This window comes from Olea europaea, unplaced genomic scaffold, assembly GCF_002742605.1.
Source record: "Olea europaea var. sylvestris unplaced genomic scaffold, O_europaea_v1 scaffold2266, whole genome shotgun sequence".
Taxonomy (NCBI): domain Eukaryota; kingdom Viridiplantae; phylum Streptophyta; class Magnoliopsida; order Lamiales; family Oleaceae; genus Olea; species Olea europaea.
Genome location: NW_019240720.1, coordinates 138143 through 147144, shown reverse-complemented (window position 1 = coordinate 147144; position 9002 = coordinate 138143). Strand labels below are relative to the sequence as shown.

General features: G+C 33.1%; 1 pseudogene; it reads right to left on the bottom strand.

Annotated features, from left to right (window-relative positions):
* Nucleotides 1-2544: 2544 nt before the first annotated feature.
* The window catches only part of LOC111381184, an 11000-nt pseudogene continuing 4542 nt past the window's right edge, over nucleotides 2545-9002 (bottom strand).

Genomic DNA, 9002 nt, shown 5'->3' with positions numbered 1-9002 from the left:
CGATAAAAATTTTGTTAATTATTAATAAAAAAATCTGGTCTACAATCAATAATACAACAATCCATCCCCATATTCATGTTTAATAATTATAGTTGAATTCTTTCACTATCAAGTCATATTTTTCTCAAATTTATCACAAATAAGGTAACTCAACAAGCTTTTTTCATGATTTTTGATAACTCAAATACATCCAAGTACCGAAAATCACTTCATAGGACATCCACACCTTGTTAGAGAAATATATTTTATGACATCCCAAAACTTTAGCAAATTTACAATGCATATCCATACATTCTATTGTGATGTACATTTCATGTAACAAAATAAAAAGTTATGTTAATGATACTATAACTTTATGAAAAGAATTGAATTAAGATTTTGGTTAAAAATTATATGGAAAAAAATTAAGGAAATGAGGTGACTACCTACACATATTATCTTACCACTCTAAATACTAAAATGACGAATGGCATAATAGGGTAAAAGATGGCAAAATAATGATTAAGGAACAATAAATTAATTATTAATTTAATTCTCAATTACTACTATAAACAGGGGAGAAGGAAAGAAAATGAACAACATACAACAATTTGAAAACCAAAGTCAAGTAACTTTATAAAGAAAGCACTTTAATTATCTTGCAACTTGAAGGTAAGTAATCTATACCCATTTTTATTCCAAGCATAATTATTACAATTATTTTTATTGGATTACTTCTAGTTTTTCCAATTAATTATAGATCCAAGATTCTATCCTTTGATATTGCATAGGATATTGGCATTGGATAATGCTTGATATTTTACACCAAAATGGTGCAATTGACTTATGAGCTTGTATATTGTTATTTTCATCTTGATCACACGGCTAGAATTGAACATATATAATCGGGGTCCATTGTTTTTCTTACTTATTCAAATCTTATTCAAATGAAAGAAATATTATGATATAGATTACTCGCTGAATAAGTATAATCACGTTATGTTATTTTTTATAATTTCTTGAAAATGATCACTATTGAATACATTGACTTTACCTCGGGCAAATAGATGACTTCGAAAGATGGCTGATATTGCATATATGTCAATGAAGTCCACACGTGGATGACGTATCCAGAATTTTCGAGCTCCCACCACTTCGTGGGATCCCATTACTATGTTGACTATTTCGAGGCCACCACTATGTTGTACTTATTTTCAAATAGTTTTCTTGGAGAATAAATTCCATGACACATCATTGTAAAAGTCGGACTATGATTATAAACAAACGCTTATTGGGAGATAACTCAATTTTTTTACCTTTTTATTTATTATGCTTTAAGTAATTGTATTACATATTGTGAGCCATGGTTGCATTAGTAATAGGACATGTTTAGTGATTGTTTTCTAGTAGGTTAATCGCATGCTAATTTTTCTTGCGTTCTCACATTCCCAATTCATATTGGATTAGCGATTACCCTTAGTTATATTGGTCTTAAAAATTTTCTCTCTTTTTAGATGTGATTGGTATAATTTACAAAATGATAAAAAAAAAAATGAAAGGAAAGAAGATGAAAGACCAATTGTTAAAAATTGCATAATCTTATATACAACAACATTGATAACCTTTTGTTAAGTCTATGTTTATGCACAAACTAAAGACAATGTGTATTCTATGTTTTGAGGTGTAACTACGTTAATAGATCTTTTTTATGTGTTTGATTTATCATAAAAATTTAAAAATGAAAAAATTGGATAACCTTGCAGCTAATTGAACAATTCAAAATAATGATGATGATAATAAGTTGGATACTCTCGTGGTTAACTGATGAATATTTGGCGTTGTCGATGAAAAATAAATTGCGATTAGACAATTGTATTTTTTGGCAAATTTTCTCTTGTTCGTGCAAGGCCGTATTATTTTAAACCAATAATCATGAAAATTATTTTACATTTTTTGTTTGATTATAATTTATAGTATATATTGAATTACGACTTAAGATTGACAAACCAAGATCATATTATAACCCTTGTTTGATCCCTCATTATTTTGAAAATGCATTTTTCGCTATTTTCTTTTCAATCACCCATTCTTTAATTAAATAATTTTACAAGTAAATATAACATTTTTATTTTTTTAATTACATATTCTCCATCAATCTACTATTTCAAAATGCATTTTTCAATAAAAATATAGTTCAAACAAACTCTATAAAAATACCACTTGACTATTGAAATGAACATGTTTGACGATAGTTGATCCGATGTTGAAAACTCTTATATATATGTTGATTTTGTGCATATTTAAAACTTGTATGGAGTACCTTTTCGCTGATTGGTGGAGCCTAAGTAGTGGGTGGTAATCATACACCAAAAATTTCGATCTCAAATGTTTTTCTAAAAAATATGAGACATTGCACTAACCGTGTAAGAAAAATTTACACCGCCAATGCTCCTAACCAACATATGTTGATGCAAGTGAAAACTATTAGAAGTTGTTCAAAATAAAATGGAGAAATGGGAGGAGAAAGAGAGAGAGAGTGAGAGGAAGAAGGCCGGGGAAGAAGAGGAGAAAACTTAACCAAACATTATTTCATTCATTCTCATCAATTCATCATCCCCAAATTACACAACAAACCAAGTATAAATAGCAAAGCAATAAACCTAAAGAAAAAAAAAAAAAGGCATGAGCCAAGCCCAATACATAAAACATAAATAAAAGTCTTCAACATAACATATATAGGTGATGTCCTCATCACCTGCAAACGACAGTTAGTCATCGCAACCAAATCTTCACCCACCGCTGCTCTTGATCCATTTCCTGGAGCAGATCTAGCAATTCTATCAATCATACTAACTACTGAACTGATGTCACTAACTGAGGAACTCAATGCTTTAAGTGACATAGACTTCACCTGATAAAAGGAAAAAAAAAAAAAAAGATTGAAAAGAAATGAAATATTAAGAGAATATGCTTCAAAAGTAACTGGTATACAACTTAAGTAATCACAAAAAAGTCTTGTACTAACCACTTTAAGTAAGCGTTCAAGTGGTTGTTCTACAACATCCGAGTTTCCCGAAACAATGGAAGATACAACGCCATGAGTTCCATCGGGACACACCATGAGTACCATCGGGACTGGTAAATTCAGCAAGTAAAGGTGAGGCAGATATCCCAGGAGTGCCAATAGCAAGGGATTGCGCTGGTATGGATGCTCCAGTTGTTTGATGATGACCAGGATTTCCAGCATTAGACAGGGACGCCACAACAGAGTTCATTTTGTCAGACTCGCCTGGGATGATTGATGGAGCCATGGAAGTTGATGGAGAGGGAATGACAAATGGAGAGTTTGTAGATTGCAAGGGGGTTCCGGTCTTTGGATGAGACATCAGAAGATTCTGCTGGTCAATTTGGGGGGAAAGATGCACCTGAGGGGATGCTACCTGAAGGACTTGTGGCGAGGAAGTAGAGAATGGAGTTCTAGGCTTCAGTGGTTGGTGATATGAAGAACGCTGGCCAGAGGAATGATGTTGCTGAAGAACTCCTGATTTGACACCCATCTGCTGCCTCATCTTCATTTCATTTGTTTCATTCATCTGATGAAGCTGTAACATTTGATGTGCTCCCAACTGCACAGACTGCTGCTGATTTGTTTGATGATGATGATGATGATGCTGCTGCTGCTGAATTAAGTGCTGTCTTTGCATATATTGCTGCTGTTGCTGTTGCTGCAGAAATTGTTGTTTAATCTGCTGTGTTGGAAACACTTGTGGCTCCTGTTTTACATGCTGGTTTGAAAGTATATTTGAATTCGGTAGCAGCGGAATATGGTTTGACTGCAATGTTGACAGTCCACTGTGAGATGATACCGAGTTCATGTTCACCTGTTGTGGCCCACTGGCAGGATTTTGTTGTGGAGAGCCCATAGCTACTTGTTGAAGCGAGTTCAGTGCATTGCCCTGACCGAGATCCATAGTTGAACCAGACTGTAGTGCGTCCATCATGTTTTGGCGAGAATTTGAAACACCAGACACAGAAGATGAGGAATTATCCAGTGAGTTGGTTATATTATTCTGCTGCACAGCTGTCATAGAACCCTGTACATTCACAGGTTGCATCTGCGAATTCATTTGATTCTCATGGGGATGCATTTGAGAAATTTGAGATTGTGGCTGCAGCGACTGTTGCATAGTCTGCAAGTGAGGCTGGGAAAGCTGCCCTTGCAGCATAGAAGAAACAGGCTGCCGGGGCTTATTTGAGTTAAGAATATTAATAATCTGCTTCTCAGCTACAATAATCTTCTCCTTGTGATTCTGTTGAACTTCATTCTTCGAAATCCGCAAAAACATAAGAAGGCGCTCCAGCATATCCTTAAAAAATCTGAGTTTTTCAAGAGGATCATTCTTAGGCTGTTGAGGAAGAGAATCATGCTGCAATACATGAGAACATACACTGTTAAACAACATATCAATTTAGTAGAGGATATTACCACGTAAGAAGATTGCTATCTATGACGTAAGAATACTGTAACATCCAGAAAAAATTTTAGAATAAAAATAAAAAATTCATATTCTATATATTATATTTGATTATTTTGAAAATGAGGGGGCACAATATATTTTAAATTATTATATTTTGGGCAAATAATTGAATTTTGATAGAGTGATGATAAGTATATCAATATTATACTAGTTGGAGAGCCCGTATTTAATTATGTATTATAGGCTCGAGAAAAAATTAATTCGAATAAGTTTGGTTCAAGGTATTGAAGTTTGTAGAAGTTGTTATTATTAGTATTTAATTGGAATTAGAATTTACCAACTTTTAAAGGGAGTGATCTTCCATAGAGATAAGGTGGTGGATATGTGATAGTGGTTAATTGTTATTTAATCACATTTTGAATATGATTAATGTAAATTGATAATTATAATCCTACTTTGATATAATTCAACTCCACAAATTGTTGCTAAATTAAATTAAAATATTAGACTTCACGTTTATTTTAACCACACTGCATGAGTGGATAAGGTGATTGGGGTACTTCTAATTAAGCAAAATCTCAATTAAACTAATCTAGAACTTATCATATGAATTAGATAAATTTCCCATCTCCTGCTTGCCCATGCGTTTATGGATTTGTTGGTTTTAAAAATTATTTTCACCAACTAGAGATTTTATAGAGATGAGATAAAATTTTATGAAGCCATTTTTATCATGTATTTGGATAAAGGTTAAAGGTTTAAATGTAATCTTATTTGTGGAATATTCAAGTACTATCTTTCAAACAATAAAAGTACATGTGTCATATCATGGTTTGGGTTATCAAAATTTAAATTTTATCCAAGTGGTACACGTTTTCCCCACCATCAAAATTGTACCATCACTCGACTACCATTCTTTTTACTATAAATAAGGTGCAATTGTCCCCTAATTCTCCACCAAGAAATTTCTACATAGTAGACAGTAGAGAGAGAGAATAATTTCGAAGAGTCAATGACCAAATTTTTGACAAAGTCGAGGAAGTAGAATAGATATTGGGGTTCATTCAAAAATTCATTTCTTCAGGTAAGATACTTTAAGTGCAAATGTTTTCGTTTCCTTATACTTTTATATTCATTTAAATATGCATGGATTGCTAATAGACATTCTTCTCTTTCTTTTTTAAGAGATGAAATTCTACGGGACTATAAGATGACCTGAGACGGGTGTGTCGCTTGGTCACTGATATAGTCCATAATATCAGAGTGGTATGAAGTGTAAATTTTTATGGTTATATATTTGTATATAAAAACTGCACGTATCTTATTAAGCGTTTTCGAATACTCACTCTAACAAATTTTTACAAATTAGTCGATTGGACTGTGGCAAATTTTTGATGCAAACTGCCAAGTGAACCGAATAAAGGAAAAAGGAAATAAACAAATAGTTTGCTGTTATGTTTTTAAATTTTAATTGTTAATTGTTCAAAAGACCCACTTGTTTTATTAGTCATTTGATTATGTTTAGATCTTAGAGGAAAAATCAATTTTTTCGTAACAGCCCGGTGTTTATGAAAATTTGGGGTGTTACATATAACATAACTTCATTCCCAGGTAGAGTTTGGTGGGGGTTACTTTAAAGATATTTGTCCCTTTTTTTCAGGGTAGCTGGGAGCGTGGTTGCATTTTTAGGTATAGGTTCTTCGAAGAAACGAGTGTAGTTGTCCATAAAAACCAACTATTTTAAAAATGGAGTGGACAGCGATTGTTTTCCTTCATTAATTAAATCATTTCAAAGGTACTCAAGACAGCCAAGATACGTGACAAAAAGTTGGATGGAAAGGCAGCCCAAATAAGATGTGATTGAATCGAAGCATAACATTCTTCTAAACTAATATCTTACCTTCTGTAACTTGGCAGCCATTTTCTGGTACATTTCATTTAATTCAGGAAAATACATATCATTCATGGATCTGATCTGCAAGTAAAATCTATTAACTTCAGATTCCAAGAAAAACATGAAAAAAAAAAATTAACAAAAGGGTAGTAGCATTTACATATTGCCCGAAAATAGGTATCATAAGATTAAATAGACAGGAAAAGAAAACTGTCTTAGTGGAGTACCTTTTGGAAAATCTCCTCCTGCCAATCCCCACCATTTGCATTTCCTGGCTGTGACGAGGAATCTAAAGATGCTATAATAGAATTTAAATTGTGAGTTAGCTACTAGAAGATATGAAAGCAGAACAATTTTACATATATTAGAAATATGGGCGAAATTTTGTTTTCACAATTACAGAAGCAACATTTGGTTTCGTTCAGATCTCAAAGAAGGGGGTTGATTGAATTGCTGCAACAGACAGGATGCTCTTTTTCCATCTTAATATGATTGATTCTGTCCTCTTTTTTCAATTTCTTCAAGGTACTCCCCTGATCTATAATAAGTCTATAGCAAAAAGAAGCTCAAACAGTCCAGGAATTAAATTGAGACTCTTGGAGTCGAACCCAAAAACTCAAAAGAGAACTAGACTTACATTGGACACACAAATTGCTACTTTTAAAAAGTTCCACTGAGCCATAATAAACTTAATGTATTAATCATTCACAATTTCATATACAGATCCTTATATCAATTTTCTTCTATATACCAATATTACAATATATTATTGTATCCAATATGAAATTGACTGCTTAAAGAAAACAAAAGTGGACAATTCAAGGAGCAAAGTTTATTTAGACATTTATGAATTCTCCATCGTAAATTACGCACTAATGAACTTGGACTTGTATCTAAATTTATGTGATTTAAGTTTGAAAACATAAAACATAATGTGAACATAAAAATAATAAATGGATTGCAAGTGTAGGTAGATTTTCAAATATTCGTAAAGAATCCTTGAGACTAAAATCTCACAGTAAAATATAAATTAACCAAAATACAAATGTAACTAGACAAGTGTTCCATCATCCAATGCTAATACATCGTGTCAGGGGAGGAAATAATGATATTATATAATATAAATGAGATATTGAATGGGGAACTTCATCTGGTTCTGAACAAGCAAAGAACATATTTTTCAGTGTGTGTTTAGCTAACATTATTAGTAACTTAAGTTACTTCTACTACCTAGTCAAAGTCAAACTTTAATTTCAACCACAAGTTCATAACCACTAATCATTATTTATACATTTTGTGGTCTCCACCCCTATTCCTCCTCAAAAATTCCTAGAGTATTCCAACAGAGGCTCAAACTCAAATTTAATACTCGAAGGTTAAAATATGAAAATCGAGTTAAAGTTTATGAATAGATGGGGAAAAAAAATGATTGAAGAACCTTTCACCAGCAGTAACGCAACTACATTATAAGCTACACTCAATATAAGTCAAAATAGTAAGCTTGGAAATCTCAAGATCATAATCCTCAATTAAGAATGTTTAATAGTCAAAGTACAACCAAGGTAAATGGATGTGATAGGCCCCCGACCATCCTTCATGTCAGAATTAAAGGATTAGGGGTATGAGTGGAATTAAAAATAAGTTAAATAACTTGTTGGTTAGAATAAATAAGGGAAGGTAGTTTGTAGAATCAATCGAGCAGAAATTGGGAGTTAGAAAAGGGGGGAGCGCTGCCTCACGAATGCAGAGCATCTATCTGCAATCTTCCTTCTTTTATAGTAATTTCTTCATTCAGCACACATATTCTTTTATCTGTGTTAGTCTATCAAAATCATGCCATATACCTCTCCCCCTCAGACCACACAGCGGGGAAGAAAGAAAAGGATTTTTGTGTGTGTGTGTGATTTTCAATGTTATTTTCTTCCTTTTTTTCCCTCCTTTTTCTTGCATTCAGTTTCCACCATTAAAATAAAACAGAGCAATTTTTGCAAGAGAAATTATTCCTTAAAATACCATAAGACAAAAGATATAGTTCCACCACTTTTAGATTGAACAAAAATGTTATAACCCAGAAGTCTCAAATTTTAGCTCCCGATGCAGCTAACTAATGTGCTAGTGTTTATAGTGTTTGGTCGAGTATACCTAACAAGATTTTTCCTTTTGGCACACCATGCTATACTCTTCACCTTAATAAATCATAGATCAAGCACACGGAATAAAGACACAAGTTAATCCATACTCTAGAGACCAAACAGCTCCAAGACCATCTGACAATGAGAATAAAACAAGAAGAGTTGAGTTGCACGCATACCCGTACCCACGTGTGAGGGGAAGGGAAGAGCTATTTCCAAGTGCTAGGCTTTTCCAAAGAAGACTTCTTAAAGTGTATATATATTGCAACTTTAAGCATTTTCCAGCAAACCATTTAGGGAGAGAGAGACACAGGAGGGAGCAGAGGTAGATATATGAAGAGGCAGAGTCTCGAGAGATATAACATAAAAGAGCCCAACTCTAGACTTTAGAGCAAATAGCCAAAAACTCGTTCAATTCCACCTCTCAATAAGTAATGCAGGATTCTGATTTAATAGCAGCCAAAACATCCTTCATCAAACCCAAAAATGCATTAGCATGTATGATCTACACCTGATGAT